Raw genomic sequence first — 18,884 nt, 5'->3', positions numbered from 1 at the left:
GTTTAATATAACTGTGATCTTGTTTTTGCTTATTGACAAGTGCAATTTTTGCATTATTAGCATAACGATGTGTAATCTAGAATAAATCCTATAAATAAATCCTATAAATAAAAGTAAAAAATAAAAGGAATTAAATATTTTTAAGGGAATTAAATATTTTTAAGGGAATTAAATATTTTTAAGGGAATTAAATATTATTTATTCGTTTTTGATGCCGCGACTTATTAATTGGTCAATTTCTCGCCTTATCCGGCTTTCACGAGAACTCAATTTGAAATTTTTCCGACGCGGTATTTGGTTCGAATTTACAGTCTACGAGGAGCTATTGTCCCGATCCTCATGGTGTTTCGATAAGAACTCCTTGCGACTTCCGAATAGTTTCTACCGATGGGGCGATTCGTGTAGATACTTCAGGGAGATCTTCTCTAGCACTCGTGAGACGATCCTCTTTTACGAAGTCTCGTGAATGTGACATTGTCTTTGACATTGTCTTGCTAGGGTGTGGTCGTACGATTCATTCTTCGTCTGTTCCCCGAATTGTAATCGACTATGTGACTTTGTTGTGCGGCTACTGAGATATTAATTATCGCGCATTGTGTGTAAATGTATAAGCTAGTAAAAGGAAGGTATCAGGAAAGTATAGGGGAGGTTGATATTTCGTGAGCCAAGGCTTTGCGTGATTCACCCTTCGGAAGAGAGAAAACACCTGTGTGAGGGGTTAAGGCCCAAATAAACGAACGGAGGGAATACTTTGTTTCAGTCTGCGTTCCGGCTCGCGAACACAAAGCTTTTCTTCTCTTCATTTTCTTTCTTTTTCTTTGTAACACACGTGAAGTTAACGGGATTGTATCGTGCAAGTTCGATGCATTCACACACATAGGATGTTATATGTGTACTTCATTTTTGGACAGAATAGTAAGAAAGGTCGATGGATGGTAGCGCGTACAATTTTTTTGACTTGAAGCAGATAATTGCAGTGTTTTTTTAATTAAAATAAAGTACACGCCCTTTTCTATGCGACTTAGAAAACGTGAATATTAGACTTCAGTTTAACAAAAAAAAATGCTTATATATTTAAAAAGAAATAATTTTTTTAGTACGATTCTTTTGATTAATTTTATTTGTTAAAGAATTACTATAATTTTCTGCAATACAAGCTTTCGATGGATAATTTCGTTTTATTGCGACAATTACATAAGAAATTTTGCCGCGATATGACAAGACACGACGACCGTACAGGGTCCGGTACCTGTAAACCTGTCAATGTCACAGCGTTGCACATGCAACGATGCATGCATGTGCAGTTTCGCCGATACACCCGGAGAGTAAATCCGTTGCGACAGAGTGGCGGTGGTTCAAGTGCTGAAAACCGGTTTTGTATGCGTTGCGGTAGTGTCTCGCTCGGTTCGATTTCATTCCTAATAGCCCCGATGAAATTCATCCCACGGTTCTTCGGATTTCGCTCCGTATATCTGTCGGCTCGGTTTTACGCTCGCACCTCTGTGAAAAGCGGCACTTCCTCATTCCTCGATATCTCTGCAATTCTATGAATATATTATTTAAAAGTTAAAGTAATTCTTTGTAACCGTTTACCGCAAAGTTTGAACAAAGCAAAATGACGCTGTCTGTGCAAGTATATCGAGTTTGAAGTATACTTTTTTATTCTCTTTACTCGGTCCCGGGTTTCTGTTGCATTCCTAGCAACAGAATAACGATGTTGCACCGATATTCGAAAGGTGTTCTTACGTTTCGCCAATCGCGTTTCGTTCCTAACTTTACGCGCTCTCGAAAGCACAATCTGACGCAATGCGACAGGTGGAATGAAAAACTCGAACGAAAAGCCCCGAGACTCTCTCGCGTAGATTTCACTTCGGTGGAGACGAAATACGGAGCGTTTCGATCGATTCGACATGTCGCGTCGAATTTTTTTTTTTTTTTTTCGTGACTTCCACGGATGTCTAAAAAGCGTTCAAAGAGTGACGGTACGATTTCTTACATTCCTTCAACTTTCTTTTTTTTTTACTGGGAGTTGCCTTCCGACCATTATTCATGATATAATGTCCGGGCCGCCGATTCCGTCAAACTTCGTGAAAAATTGTTCAAGTATTTAAATTCTACCTTCTATCTGAAGACTTCTCGGCGATGAACGGAGAAAAGTTTGCTAGGTAAATTCTTGCAACCGCATATCCCAACTTTTGATCGCGGAAATTAAGCGAGCAAACTGTTTCCTCGTTCGGCAATGAAGGAAAGTTTTTCTACACGGAAACGGCTTAATGTTCCGCTCATCATATCCCGTGAATTGATTGAATACCGAGCGGAAAGACACCACATTGATATTACAAACACGCACCTATGCACCCACCGAATTTCAAGAGACGCTTAACGAGTCGGGAAAGAGACGGAAAGTTAACGAGTTAGAAGGACCCTCTCTTCTAACGATCACTTTTCGACGCTCAGGAACGAACGTGGCGCGTACTCGATTGAAATTCCGTTAAAGAAAAACCTTAATGTAAAGGAGAAACGGAAAAGGAACTTGAAGAAGGGTCTGTGGCTTTTTATATTGTGACGGGACACAAAAGAGGTTCACGACCGTGTTCAAAGGACTTATGGGCTCTCGACCCCTTCGATGATACGCGCGTGAAAGACGCGGATGGTCGCCTTTTCCACGTTCGACATTTTCTCCCTTCGAAATTCACGTTCTTGCACGGTAGGATTACGTTGCGAAGTCGGAGCGATCAAAAAGTATCCTTTGATATTTGATTCTCGGATAGATATCTCGGTGCGTTAAATTCTAAATCTGATTTGATAAAAAATGTTTCGAATCGTTTCACAATATTTTTATTGTCTACTGAGCAGTCTGAGAATTTAAATTGTCAGTTTGATAGTTTTATGTGTAAAATAATGTAAATAATTTTAATTTCACTAATTAAATAATTTTGATATAGTGCTGAATTGTCTTCTCATTAATTGTCTTTTTTATTATCATTATCGAAATAGAAGGCTCCGAGATACTTAATTTGGGAAGAAATTTTTTTCCAAGAATTCGAAGCTTGACGTTACCTCCTTCCTTTTTGCCTTTTAGTCTATTGTTCGATGCTGTCTTACTTTACTAGGAGGAAATAATACGCAATTACAAGCTAATCAGACTCGTGAAGTGCTTGGCGAATGGCCAGAATTGTCGAAGGTTCTTCTCTTGTACGTGTCTAAAAGCCATCCGGAGGTTGTTCGGATTAAACGGATTATCTGGAGAACCTGTTATCGACGGCGAATGTTTCTTTTTGCTATTTTTTAGTCGATCCTTCCTCGTATTGTAATTGAAAAAATCTGTTGCGCGTGTATGAAAAGGAAAAGCCAGAAAAATTATTATTGTCAAAAAGAGAAAAAACATATTACAAGCATGATGAGAGATGATAATCTTCTCGTTAAACAATCTCGTTATTACAATCAAGTTTTTATCTGAAATGCCCATAATAGAAATTTATAATCCCTTAATGATTTGGTGTTTGATAATTTTTTTTAACGTCATCTTTTTTTATAATTAACATTACTTTAGCGATCATCATATACAGATAATATTAATTTCCGCTCGAGACAGGATGTTTTCGCGAATTTTTATAGCGTTCTCGGCACGCAAAAAGATGCCGTTTCATCGATGGCTGTAATCTTACGGCCAGTCTTCCTGTCAAATATTGGTCTAGACATAGTTCACTCTTTTCGTCGTGGCATGAGCGATAAGACGGATGGTCAACAGAAGAAAAATTTCGATTCTCATTGTCATTAAAAATTCAACCGAACGTTTACTTTTCTTTTTGAATTTTTATTCAAAATTTATTCTAACACACAAGTTTACTATATGGGTAATATCAATACGTTAAATGTATTAGATTAAAAATTTACTACCAAGTTGTCAATTCTTCTTGAAATTTCTTTTCTCCAAAACGATAAACGTGACTTGAAAATAAACAGTATCGTATATTTTATCGAAGACGCGTGTATTTTTTGAAACCTTATAATGTAAATGAGACGATCGAAAGCAGGCGGTTGTAAAAATGAGTTTCCTTTAGGGAAGGTAATCAAGTACATCTTTTCTAGAGAGAGAGAGAGAGAGAGAGAGAACACCGGAAAAAAAAAGAAAAAGAAACTACCCACGGTTCTCGCCATAAGCCACGAAGGAGCTTCATATTTTGATGAAAGAGCCGACATTTCTCTTGCCGGTGACTCCAATTTACTCTCGTAACGATACCGGAAGGTAGGATGGGGATCGAGGGGGACGAGAAACGAGGAAATAAATGCGCGCCGGTGTAAACCAGGAAAACTAATTTCGCAAATGCGGGAGAGAGATATATCTACATTCATAAATAGATTGATATCGCCGAGCACAATGAAAAATGTATCGTATCGTTCGTTGTCACTGGTTTTCATATTATTCATTATAATATAATAAATGGGAGAAAACTAGCACGCGCTCCATTGTTCCGTCTCTCATTTCTTATTAATCGCGATTTAAATTTAACCCAAGTGTGTCAGTTTAAAGACATAGACAGATCTCATACGTGACCTTTATGAAGAACTATATTCGATATGCATCGTTCGTTGTCTCTAACTGCGCTTTAATTTAAAACTCGCGATTCTTTTTAAAACTCTTCAACGATGCACATACATCAATGACAATGCTGATATATATAAAAACAAATATTTTATAAATATGTGCCGCATATATTAGGATATCGTGTAAAATGTGCAAAAAAACATATTACGAAAATCTATGACGGTTTATATAATATCATATATAAAATTTTTTTATTTTATATATTTTAGAAATTTTTTATGCATGGTATCATATTGAAAGATATAATCAATTTTAATCGGATTTGACGAATTTTTTTTCTACGGTGCTTTATTATAATCAATTTTTGATAAAAATGTAAAGAAAAGAATTAGTACAATAATGATAACAAATGATCATTGATTTAAAAGATTACTTGTAATTTGCATGTATATTTGATTTTTAAAAATTATTTCGACAGCGTTCTCTTGTTTTCTCAATTTCTCAAGCTAAAAGATAAGAATAAATTTTAAAATTATGATACATAATTTATATGAAATTAATTTTTACGTAACTATATCGTACAAACTCCAATCTTTTTTTTTTAATTACATCGCGTTGGAAAAGCGAGAGAGTCGAGAACTCGACTATCACTTTGCATAGCGTTGTTTTGTAGCGTGTCGTTGCCATCGTTGCGAGACCCCGCGGCGCCCACGTACTCATTTTCGCGCGTGCATGCTTTACGAGGGGAACTCCCGGGGGGCTCCGAGGGGGGAACAAATCCGTCGGGCGATCGCGTGCGAATCGCGATCTGAAATCCGCGGTGGCGAATTTCCGCACCCAGCCTGTGACGCCCACTCGTCCCTTCAGATTTGGGCGTCGTCGTCGTCGTCGTCGCCGCCACCGCCACCGCCGCCGCCACCACCGTCGTCTAGTATCGAGCGTCCCGACGCCGGGACGCTCGGAGCTGTTGCCATGCCGACCGACGGGGCTACCGGGGCTTTTCGCATTCGCGGGCCGTGTCGGCGCGAGGTTCGATCTGCTCTCGTGTATGAACAAGAGAGTCGATACCAAACCGCTTTGTGCGCTGACATATTAATCGAACCGTGAGGGAGGGAGAAGCAACAATTTTTGGAATTATACCTCGCGACGATATATTTATTTGTTGTAGATATTAAAAACCTCTCCCCCGTAATATTGTACAGTATGATCGAATTTTTTTTCTCGAGATTTCCCCCTCGCATATGAGAGACAAGTGATATAAAACGTCGGTATTCTATATTTTCGCGACCACATTTCCCTTAAGCGTCGTATAAACATCGTATGTGGTCGGATTTAAGGGTGGCAAGCGAGCGAGCTAAACCAGCGTTACTATGCTATGTTTTACGAGTGTTGTTACGAGAAGCGTTAGGTGTTTTTGTAACTCGCAGCCCGTGGAAAATGCACGTCCGTGAACGATATCGTCATACGAGATTTCGCTTTTTATTTGTAAACGCGGAAGTACAGTCGGGTAATGGGGGAACGGCCTTTATACGGTTTTTATGTGTCTGCGATTCATCTCTATCATAACGCGATAATAAAGGTCTCCGTGTCCTTTTCACGTTAGTGAAATAAAACTGTGCAGTTATATCGCACGTGGTATATTTCTCGCAATCTACAATGCGCGATAATTATCGACTAATATACGTCGCGAACCAATCGTGTATTTCGCGAGTGTCGTGGTTAATAGGCTTAGCTGTGATCAGAGTTACAGTTCGACACCTGTCCACACGTAAGCAAGACGTTACACATGCGGTTTGAAAGCGATCTCGCGTGCAATGAATGTCATAATGACAGTAATATCGACAATAACCGCAATTTAAAAGATACTCTGTTAATTACTGTTAATTATTTTTCCTCCACCATAGGGTGATAGAATCGAATTGTGCTGTCGCACGATTATAAAATACGCGATAAATTCTCATTCGCAATTTCCGCAGTTGGCTCTTTCGCAAATCGAACGTTCGGTCTCATTAAAAGTTCGTCTGTTAATTGCGATCGGATGCGTCCTGGCGTCGTGTGATTTCCCAGGTGGAATTCTCTCTCGTCTAAAAGCCTCTGACGCGTTCATAAATGCCGCGGGACGTTGCACGTAGCGCGTGGAGACAGTTGATAACGAGTTTTCTCATTCGAGTTATTTTTTTCCTCTTATTTTCGCGCGGACGAGAACACCCTCGGACACGTTACATCTCAGCGAAGGTCGGAACTGCGAAGGTCGACACTCTCGCAAACTCGCGTTTGCTTGAGCGATTCGTCCTCTCCTCTCTAAACTGCCAAGTACCAGCAACTTTGAGAAACGTGATTCTGGTTGCACTGGTCCCACGAGATTTCAGTCGAAAACTCTAGTGGTTTTTTTCTGTCACTACTCTCTTTCTTTCTGTGCTTTCATCTTATTTTATTTTCCACGAAGGGGGGGGGCCTCCTTTTGCGAAGAAATGAAGAATTTATGAAGAAATTATAAATTATGGATTTTTAATAAAGGAGAGCGAAGGTGATGACGATGGTCCGCTTCTCATGTTTTTATTAATTTTTGGTTCTCATCTTCTGCATGTTAAATCGGAATGTGAAGTAGAAAATTGGAGATCTCTTCACCGAACAGTAATTAACTGCCGCGAGGAAAAGTTTGGTTGTTTCCCCCAACTTTTTCTCACGACCGAGATTGCATTTTGAGATTGCGGATAGAAGTTTGCGAAATCCCAAACTTCTTTCCATCCCTTGATGCGAGAGTCGATTTGAGATAAAAATCCCGGTCGCAAATATTCACGTACTCGTAAACGAGTGCGTTTCTTATTTAAGAGAAGACAAACGAGCGTAGCTCTCTCGCAGGGATTTATTGAAACTGAAAAACTGTCGTAATTTTTACGAGAATGGAGATTTCGAATTTTATTGGAAATTTTTTACATTGTTCTCTATTATTTATTCTTTACGGTAGTGGCTTGGCCCTGTTTAATCAAGTGTCGTCAAAAGAGCAGTTTGACGTTTCGTCATTTCCTCGAAAATATCGCACTCCCTTTGAGAATCGTATCGCTGACCTCACGTTTGGAGATTACAAACAAAGCTTTTTGCTCTAGCTGTCGCAATCTTCTCCTTTCTTTGTTCCTTTTTTTGCTCGAAGACCGAAGAAAACTCGGCGAATTGCGAATTTATGTCGGTAGATCACGACGGTCATCTTTTGCTCTAGTTTGCGCTTTATATCCGTCCTCTTCGCCCACATATATCTCTCTTTCTCTGTTCGTTTTCTTCGTCAAACCGCCTCCGTGGCTTTTTCGCTACAGTTTCTATACTCGAATCGATGAACCCATTTCTGCTCTCGGGAACGAATTCTCCGAGATTGCCGGTCGTTACGTCGAGTTTCGCGTCGCCGGAATATCGGCTGAATGAGATTTCCCGATTTTCCGTGACCACAAACCCAACCCTTCTCCTCGATAGACGATGGAATCCTTACGTAATCGCGAAATAAATGTTGATTTACGATGCAATTGCTTCTGCATCATTGTATATTTCATGCGCAGAGTTCTCTCTTGCTGCGATTTCTAATAAAATGGAATATTCTCATTCATTTACACTTATCTGTAGAAATGTGCTGATTAATAGAAAAAGTAGAGTACGATTCTCTCTCTCTCTCGCGAGGAGAACTTATTTCGACGGTACAGAATTTTAAAAACCATTTAGTAGGAAACTTGAGGAATATTGATTCTCTGGCAATTTGGGTTAAGAGTTCTTTTTTCTTCGAGATAAGTGGTATAACGACTATGAAAAAGGATCATGAATGGATAGTTCACTATTTATCGAGGTACATGCAGTTTCCATTGGTTATAGCATCACCAGGGGAACGTGCTCAGACGATGTGTAGTAGTGATTCTCAATTATGCAAGGTAGCTGGCCTCGACTGCACGTAGCTGAGATTTCGCACGTGCTGCAATGACCGTATTATCCGTATTCTCGTAAGTCCTTTTCCTAAAGGACACGATTTCCCGATATTGTGAAAGGAGCACAAAATTGCCACTGCTTGATTATTTTATCATGCTTCCTCAAACAGGAGGAATATTCGATGAAACTGTATTATTATATGTCGAGATAAATAATTATAAAAATGTGGGAATATTTAAAAGAAAGAATTACTATTAGCACAATAATAATTTATATAAGAAAGAAATTTGATTAAACATTTTCATTAAAAGTTGGATAGAATTTCTGATTAAAAAGTTTTCAGAAGAGATTGAATTTGGTACATCTTTGTTACAATTGCGTTTAATTCTCAACCTTCTTTACTGTCACATGGTTTCGCGTAGTAGAATTTCGCAGAATGACTTGCTATTTATCTCTCTTGTCGCGCACACCCTTTGTTGCAACCCCCTCGAACTGCTAAAGAGGGTGGATGGGAAAGGGTGAATATATGAGAATACATATGGCTTTCTCTATTCGTATCACTGCCGATGACAATTGCACTGTTGCAATTGCACGTTGAACCATGGAAATATCTTTGGAAAGACTTAATATTCATAACGAACATATATAAACATATAATTAAGAATTGAATATCATGCACTGTCGAGTTTCACTATTGCAGAGTTTACTAAAGAGCTTTACATTTGTGTAAAATTTCGAAATATAATAATGTATTCAATGAATCCAAAAATTTTTGTTTCTCGTTTTTTTCATTGTATTGGTTGAGAGCAAAAATAGAGCGAAGAGAAGAATAACTGTTCATCTTTCCGATTAGCGAATCAAATGAGTAGTATATACTACTAGTGACATTCGTTACGATTGGACAGTCGAGCATGATCGATATAACGCGGCGGAGGGAGAAGGGTGAACAAGCTGAATTAACGAGTGAATATTGGAAGGAGATTTATGTATTTTGCATTCCCCTCGGGTCGTGTTACAGGAAACAATTCACATCACTGCTATTTCGGAAATATGCTCTTCCGATCCGAGATAACTGTTTGCGCGTATGCACTCTTGAAAAATTTCAGCCTCGAAATATTTTAGCACTCAATACAAGTGTACAAAGCAGCGTACAATGTCGTCTATAAAATAAAAAAAATATAAGTATTTTTATGCAACGAATTCTCTCTCAATCTTTAAATTTTAAATTGAACTTGGATGTATTTTTAAAAATATCACTTGTAACAATTCACACTTTTAAGACTTGAACTGAGAAAATTTTCTTAGGGAGTTTACATAAAGTAATGTAATGTAAAAGTAGCGGTTTTTTCTTCTTTTGGAAAGCAAGTCCGAGCGGAAACTAGCGCTTCTGCTCTATTAACACGTACGTCTTTCTTCATTAACGTTAATTATTAAGTTGCTCGTAATGAGGAATCGTTATAGTAGCGACTCCATCTGTTTAAATGCCGCTTGATATACCTCGGGTAGGGTATCTCCGTTGGTAAGCTTCCTTTTCGTCTCGTCTAAGAATAATCCTGGGACTGGCAGTCGATGCTGCCGCCAACGATTCTGCGTGGAAGTTGCACCGGAAGAGCTTTCACCTCTCGCGTTTTATGCTGTATAAGATTCTTAAAAAAATCCTAATTTTTCAGCCAAAAAGATTCCGTGATAATTTTGAATTTGATTTTGTGGCAATTTATTTTTATGTTTGACTCAAATTTCCGACGTTCAATATTTAGTAAAAATTTATTGAAATAAATTTCCGCGATGCGTAAATATATACTTCGTTGGAAGACATACATACAATTTCACCGGACTCTGCAAACTTCATTTATCGCGGTTATTCTAGTTACGATAATTTTAATTTGATAAGACTGCGTTGAAACGCAACTGCGACAGATGACTGATGGGCGCGCGTATTTCTGCGAGAATCGCAAGTTCTCAAATGCGAAAATTTTCTTTACGACATCCATAATTATTTTTAGCTTTCCGATGCGCTCCCTTGCGTTCTCGAGTTTAATATCACTTGGCAAAAGCGGAACAATAAAGTCCGCGATAAACTCAGTTGGACGATGTCCAACTATTTCTACGACTGTGATCTTATCGCGATTCGCTTTCCCATAAATTGTAAAAAACGTGCGTCGATTGCATTTCGAAATGGAAACGTACGCTTGTTATTTTTAAAGCGCGCTGCTATTTGTATGAGAATCACGTGCAAGAAATACTTATCAGACACATGCGTCATTTATCGTGCAACATTGGTTTTATTACACTGCAATAGATTACATTGTTATTTGTTGCACATCCTCTCTTTGTTGTGATAATTCCATTTTTCTCCATGAAACATAATAAATGTAATCTATAACATAAATGAGAGATATAGAAGCTCAACATCATTTTATTTGCAAACATTCAACGATTTGCATATAAAAATTTTACGAAATAATCCCTTCCTAAAGAAAACAAATCAATTTATACATACGTGAAATATTTGCAATTCGTGTATTTATCCTAAAAACCTTTATTTTGTTGATAAAAATGAGTTGATAAAAATAAATTTATCGCTAATAATAAATAAGTAAATAAAGAGAGAAAAAAAAGAAAAGAAGTACGCATTTCCGCCATCGTTCCGTCCGCTTCTGCCAGCACTTCTCGTTTCCCTGTCTCCTCGTCTCATGCGTCTAAGAATAGAAATACGCGGCGGTTTTGCGGCGCAAATTTTTGTCCATGGCAATGTATTGGTTAGCAGCTGTGCGTTTCTAGGATAAATCGGATGGTTCTTTATCTCTTTCTCTCTCATCCTTTTGCTTCTGTATGATCGACAATCACTTCGCCTTTCTTGTCTTTTGTTGCACTTACTTTGTTGAATGCACCTTGTTGCTCTTACATTAATACTACGTGCGGTCTCTAGAGAGATCTTTCTCTTCCTAGTTTCCTCACTACGTAGGTTGTGTGCTGCACACCTTGGCTTTCCTTTCTCTTTATCCGAGTCTTCTATTTCTAGTTCGCCGTCTCGCTTGTGGCTGTTTGTTATACAAAGACATGGGTCAGCTTTCCGCATTTTCCTCTGCTGATACCTCTTGGGCGAATCTAATATATGTAAATACTGATGTATAATCGTGTATATTTTCAAAATAGTTTAGAGACGCGTTTGCGTATTTAGCTAAAGTAACATTTATGTTATGGAGAATTCTTTAGCAATATATATATTTAAATACCTTCACTATTTTTCAATTTTTCTAAAGTTTATGTCATATGAATTTTAGATAATTGAATAACAAATCTCTGCGTATTTTTTAAAATTCTAAAAAGAAATTTAATATGTTTTAAAATTTGATAAAGTCTCGTGATTTTTTTATCTAATATAAATAAATATTTATCAAACTCAACATACAATACAATCCTTGCAATAATAAATCGTTTATTCTTATTAAAATATTTAATCACTTGGGTGTGCCTGACTCACAATTAGCATCTTACTTTAGTTCTCTAGTTACTTACCACATAGTGGCTAGTGACTAATCCCTCTCGCGCGAGTTTCTCTCGTTCTCTTTCTAGTTTTCTATATGTGACTCTCTCTTTCTCTCTCTCTCTTCTTACGCCAAGACGTGGGACGATCCTCTATATAAATCCTCATGAAACCGTAGCCTGGCCCAAGTAGTTCGCCAACGGCGAACAGTTCGTACGGATCTATCTCTGTTCTTGTCATTTGTCTGTGTTCGCGTGTGATAGAGGTAGTGTCGCGATTATAATATTCTGAGATGCATACTTATGGACGATCGAGTTTCTTCCAGTGCTAAATTTCCCCGTTAATATTTCGCAATACATGTTTTTGTGACATCACAGCGTTTTTGCAACATATATATATTTAAGATTAATGTTTAAAAATGATTATCAAATATTGCGTCATTAAAAATAATTGATATATATGACGATATGAATCATACATATAACGAGTGATATATATAAAGGAACACTATAAAAAATTATTTTTATTTTATCTGCAGCGCAATATTTTATACGATATGTAAATTACGATTTTTTTAATGATTCGATCAAATCAGATCTTCTCTACAGGGTAGAGACAATTATACGCGATTGGTGATTCGATCCTATTAATAGAGAATGCTGAAGTCTCAGACTATACATAGAAGCAGTCTCCAGTTTCCTAAATATAGATCGAAATATTCGTATGATGTATTTGGTAAAGCAAACGCGCGTGCTTGAATATTATTAAAATTATGCTACTCCACATTTAATCGCAATATTAAAAGATATCTTAAATTTTCGTTTATTCTCAAAATTTTCGATGATTTTTCGAAAACGAAAATTTGTTACTAGATACTTTATTACTTAATTCCACAACGTTATTTGATATATTTGCATATTTATAACAAGCTGATTTATTTCATTTTTTGTTCAGGGATAATTGTAAAAGAGGTGTATTATAAAAATTATTAGGAAAAATATTTTTTGCGAGAATCTCGATCGTTCATTATAATTATTTCAATTGAAAAGAAAAGCAAATTTTGTGACGAAGTTATACAAGTTTACGAGTGCAGGATTAATCGAAGATTCGTCCAAGATGGAATACGTCCTAAAAGCGGGGCGCAGTTTGAGCAGTGGCGTGTGCAGGGTAGCGGGTGCCCTCGCACGCGGTACCCGAAGAATGTTAACTTACGTTCCGCTGCTGGGCGTAACTGCAGTTCCGGTAGTTGCTCAAGATACAGAACCATTCACGGTACGGGATAGTAAATTTTGTGCTAGCATGTTTACCGAAAGAAGAAAATAATTTCTCTATTATGACTACTGATCTTTTGAAAAATCAGTTTTTTTTTTTTTTTTCAGAGAATTAATCTCGTCTAATTTAATATCTGATCGGAATGAGTGTACGTTTATTTAAAGTGGACAAATATCTATCACACGGTAAATCGACACTCTTGCGTTCGCGAATCGTACGAAAATAGATATTCGGAGAGGAACGCGAAGGCACGAGAGGAAAGCGACAGAGAATGCTTTCGTGAACCGAAGCTCTCGTCGACGAAAATGTCAGCAGTGCCAGACTCGCGCTCAAATAATGAGTCATTTGAATCTAAAAAATCATACTAGTTTTCTCTTTAACACACTTTGCTATTTCACACGAAATGAAATAGCATCAGCGATGAACAATTTTACCTTTACCTTTATCTTAAATTAACTTAATTTTATTTTACAATTTTTACGATGACGATTATAATAATTTATAACTTACAATCTCTGTTTTTTCTAAAGCGAGACATTTTTGTTCATTATACATTGCTTGACCTCTCTCAACGATATTGTTTTGAGCTACATTGGCTTATTATCATTATTATCGAATTGGGAGAATTGGATAACCGGCCCGGTTTTCATTAAGGGTAAATTTCGGTGTTATAGCCCACGGGCAAAAATGCAATTCATGCCCGGCCTGCGTTCAAAGCGCGCGTTAAATCCCTGATTAGCTATGAATTTCCAATGAGATTTATTACTACCATGTTCATCGGGCAGAAAGTGGTTCGGCGATTGCTCGCGCCGCGGGCGAGATGCTGCGAGATTAAATTATTATGCCGAGCCGTTTTATCGGGATAAACGTTATCTCTAGAGGTGAACTATCCCAGGAAGCCTTTTACCGTACACTACGGGAGACTAGGAAAAATAGACATTTTTGTAGAAAAATTGGTAAACGTCAGATAAAACAATTTTCGTTAATAACTCTGTTGTACAAATTGAAGGGTTGTTGAATGAGGTGCGTTGTTCCTGTAATTCACAAGATACGCTTCGAATATGAAGTCTTATGTAAAGCGAAACTCGTGAATTATGGACTGGTGCCTTGTTCTTACTTGGAATGCTTCAATTACGACGGCGTGAGGTGTAGATCTATGCATGGCCAACGGATACGCTAAGAAGACCTCTTTCGCCACCGCAAAGCGTGAAACACGCGAGACGCTCGCCACGACCTAAAGAGTCGTTTACACGCCGGCTGCGAGCTGGCTTCTCGCGAGTCGGCTTTCGTGTCAGATTTCTATCTGCGCGGATAACCGGCTCGTAAGAGTCGCGTGCCAAGCATCGCGAAAACATAGAGCCGTCGCGAGGAAATTAGCGATTTCGCTCCTCGTTTGATGAAGAGGCCGATCGCGCTATTATGTGAGCGCGTAGCTATTTATTTGAAGCGATAGAATTTTACTGAAATATAATTTAATAGTGTACATATATATGATGCATTAAATTTATTAATTCCAAAAATGTAGGATTTTTTTTCTTTCCAAAAATATTAATATGTCACTTTAATGTTCAGCGTTTTCGTAAAGCCCCCAATTATACCTATATGATACTCGGTGGGAAGCGAGCGTAAGTGGATCGTCGGATATCGATTATCGATTTATCTCACAATCGTATTAAATCAATGGCGAAATTGTCGAGCACGCGGTGGAAACATACGCCGAGCATTTCGAAACGTTTCATATCGATGCGCAGATACAACCGAACAATGGACGGTTTCTTTCTCTTTCTTTCTTCCTCGATGACTATCGGTGTTTTTCGATGTTCGATGTATACACATGGAATACGCGCGTCTATCTTTCTCTCTCTCTTTCTCATCGATCGCGTTTGTGTTGGTGCAGGCGATATTGTCGGCGAACATGCTCCGGTGAACCGGATAAATACCCATAATTTATGTCTAGCGAAAGAATAGAGAAGTTAAAACAAACGATAGTTTGTTGCTCGTGTATATCTCTCACCGTTTTCCAAACATTAATATCGACACGATGTGCAACGATAGTAAAAGGGACGACGACGGGCTGCGCGCATACGAGGCATGTCCGATGAACATGTCGTCGTTTCAGGAACACCGCTGATACATCAATGAGTCTCTCCCGCGAAACACCTGCGAATCATTAGCGTAGCCATTGTCTAAGTCACGCTCGTTAAATACGCGAGATTACTTCCGGAACGTCGATGGTGCAGCAGCTATTATGTTTTCTATTTTCGTCTCGTAAAACCATCAGATCTCGTTCTAGAGGCACTTTATTGCGAAGGGGAATAACATTTAGAATTACACACGACAGTTTGTTATATTGTTGTGATTGTGGATTTATTTTTATGAAAACTTGATCATGATTTTTTTGTAACGAAATTGTTTTTGATGATTCGCATCATCGATGCTCCGAAAAAGTTTACTCCGAAAAAATTTGCTGTTGCTGAAATATAACTGTAGATAGTGGAGTGACAGGATGTGACAGTCGTTAACGCGATTATTTCAACGAGTCACGTTGCTCTAGCTAATTTTTTTCCCAAACAGGAAATTGATTTCGGTATCGGCGAATGCCAGCTGTTCTGGTGATGGCAGGTAGGATAATTCGCACGGTTGAACGAACATGGCACGATATCGTAACGTTACGTGTGTTACTAAAAGAATTTTATCAATTCTTTTCCAACGATTTTGATGAAGAAAATTTACAAAAGAAGAAAATAACTATGACGTGCATCTCTAGGTTGATGCTTAAATTTTAAGAGTGAAAAAGGAATAAAAAAGTAATTCAGAGATTGAAGATATTTCTAAGGTACATGGTTAAACGAGTTTTCGGAGAATGGCTTTTCAACGTTTACAGACCTTGCGACGTAACGTTTATCCCACAAATCTACCGAATTTTATCGAAATCGCAGGGCGAGGATTTGCGGACAGTTTATTGTGAGGGATCGCATATCGGTTGCCGAGGGTCGTCCGTGATAGACATCCGCGAGCAAGAGCTAATGCATTTCTAATGTTCCTCGCGAGGGTATAAAAGTTACAGGCACTTGGTCGGTTCTTCCGAGACAACCCGGCCGTTTGTGCTCATTCACGACCGTTTTACAGGACGATCAAAAATTTAGCGTCCATCAGCGCGAAATTAACTCACTTTCGTCTCTCGAAAATGCGTTTAACCCGTAATGTTAATGGCGCAGTTACAAATGATACACTTGCCGGTGAAATCCTCGCAAATACATATTACTGCATCTCTTCTGACGACATTGAAACCTAAATAAATAACTCGTGGCATGAATAGCTTGATTTCTTTGGCCAGCGTTCAAAATAGTTGAAAACTGCGCTTTTCGTGTTTAAATATAGCGTCATAATAACATTATTTAAGACCGCTAAAAAGTATTATGTACCGAAAGAGGCTTTCCCTGTTTGCTGCTTTTGTGGTGACTACATTTGCTATTCATAAGATACCCTGAATATGAAATGCACTCTTTTTCGTAGTAATATTTCTCAGCTCAGAAATTTGGTAAAATTATTATACTTATAATGAAGCATAATGTCTATTCATGCTGCTCTACTTTTTAATAATTTATTTACTTTTAAAATATTCACAAGTCTGAACCTATAAAAGCGATAGAAACGAGAATTATTAAATTTGATTAGAATTTCCTTCTTAGGAAGGAATTTTAAACGCGCGTTATTTTTGCTGTATAAAAAGGTCCTGCTGCATTTGGTATGCAACTTTTTTTTTAGTACATCTCGTATAGAACTGTCGTTAACCTATTCAGAATTGGTTTTCGGCCAATAGTAATTTGTATGTAGGGAAGCGGGCAATTTCTCGATCGATTTCGTCATAAGAAAATTCCGTGCAACCGGAAGTTCATTAACTTGGTGCACTCGCCTCCGTTGCGGGCAATGCTCTCGGTACACGACCCTGGCCGTTCGCCAGTTTTTGTCGTACATTTTTACCTTTTGGTATTAGGCCAAATTCTCGCGACGCCACTGTCCATTTATGGTCGCTTTCACCTCGACGCTTTACAATTAAATATCGACGGCGATACAATTAAAAGGGGAAGCGGAAGAATCTCGGATGGAAAGTTGCAAGCGAAATTTAGAGCTAGAAAATTTTCAACGGATTTTCTGAACAGTTGATATATCGCTCTTATAGATGTAAAATGTTTTCGTGATTAAAGATGAGATTTTTTTAAATTTTTATCAAGCTGACATATTGACGTATAGAATCATTATGTGTAACAATAAAATCTCTTTACAATATATGTTTTCAAAAAGAAAACGTAATATTGTAAATGGATTGGTTTGCGGAGAATTTTATTCGAAGCGATGTCGAATAATCTTTCTTATACTTTATTACATATTGGAAACATCGTCTTACACAAGAAAAGTTATCTTTGCACAAAGGAAAGTACAATATATTGTGATCCTGGGTACAAGCATAAAGGGCAAAATATAAAGGCGAATGCTTTTTAAGTGCCATTTAGAGTTGTAATTCTTTAAGCTGGAGAAGTTATATCCTTTAAGAAAATCTGCAGAGGGAGTCGAGAGAAGCGACGTCAGCGATCGATATAGAACACAGGACAATAAAGCTCACAATGCATTTCTCACGTCCGGTTTCTATTTCCTTCTCGGGTTTCAAGAATTGATTTCGTCTCACAGTTCTCTTATGATGCGCAAAGACTAATAACTGTCACGTGAAATTTGCGTTGCTCGGAACTAATTAATAAAATTAATAAATAGTAGTTTTTATATGTACAATCATATATATCTTATTTTCTCTTTTCATTGTTTTAAACTAATTTAAATATTTATTTATAAGATACTTATATATTTATTTAAAAAGATATATTTATATATATATTATTATTTTATATATTTCTGCAATGTTCTCAATTTCCAATGAATAGGGATTAAGCGATCGTATAATCGAATAATTATATAACAAATAAATTGCGCGTCTGAATTTATTGTTAGGAACAATGCAAACATTAATTTCTGGACGTAATAATGTGCCGGCATGTGTCGTCCATGGATATGGAACGTGCCCATATTTTTATTTCATCATGCTCACTTCTTCATCTCTATCTGCATATTACGTTACCGTGCTGATAACGAAATTATGCGAACAAACGATATGGCACTTGCCGTGTTGCTGTGTCATACTATACCGAGTTCTCTTCTTTCATCAGCGTGCCTAATGTCATTATTTACGCGGTAATCGCGGCACAATCGCTCTTTATCTGCAATCATAAATTCGCTGGGCGCATAAATCTCTCGTGTTATTTCAGGCGTTGACAGAGTCGTTTTGAAAAAAGGAAGAAATAAATAAAAAAACGCTCATTGACACAGTGACACGATTGCCACAAAGGGTGAGAACGTTGGCAACTCTCGACACCCCGCCGTGCGTCGCCCTCTTTGTACCCTCGTGTACCAAGGGTACGAACGCCTCTTTACACACACTGCACTTCCTCTCTCTTTCTTTTTCCTTTCGCCTCGACGTATCATTAAGCTGTTCACCCTCGTTTTTATTCGAATTGCTCGGAGAAGCCTCACCCTTGCTTCGGGAGTACGCACGTTATAATCGTCGACGGCCGGTTCCCCTCATGGCGAACAAAAAAATAATATCGCGCTCGACTGAGC

General features: G+C 38.0%; 1 protein-coding gene and 1 long non-coding RNA gene across 2 annotated transcripts in view; one reads left to right on the top strand and one right to left on the bottom strand.

The window, feature by feature from the left end:
* Nucleotides 1-18,884, top strand: part of LOC145964564 (uncharacterized) — a 50,234-nt gene that overhangs the window by 23,255 nt on the left and 8,095 nt on the right. The window lies entirely within an intron of this gene.
* Nucleotides 10,732-12,325, bottom strand: LOC145964566 (uncharacterized). The gene is made up of 3 exons (XR_014436509.1): nucleotides 11,975-12,325; nucleotides 11,333-11,563; nucleotides 10,732-11,232 (listed from the first exon to the last, which is right to left on the bottom strand). It is a non-coding gene; the product is annotated as an uncharacterized LOC145964566 (long non-coding RNA).

This window comes from Camponotus vicinus, unplaced genomic scaffold (assembly GCF_025532165.1).
Source record: "Camponotus vicinus isolate PSW18456_S1 unplaced genomic scaffold, iyCamVici1.0 SCAF_13, whole genome shotgun sequence".
Lineage (NCBI taxonomy): Eukaryota > Metazoa > Arthropoda > Insecta > Hymenoptera > Formicidae > Camponotus > Camponotus vicinus.
Note: the sequence above shows the minus strand (reverse complement) of the source record. Positions and strands in the feature narration are given on the sequence as shown.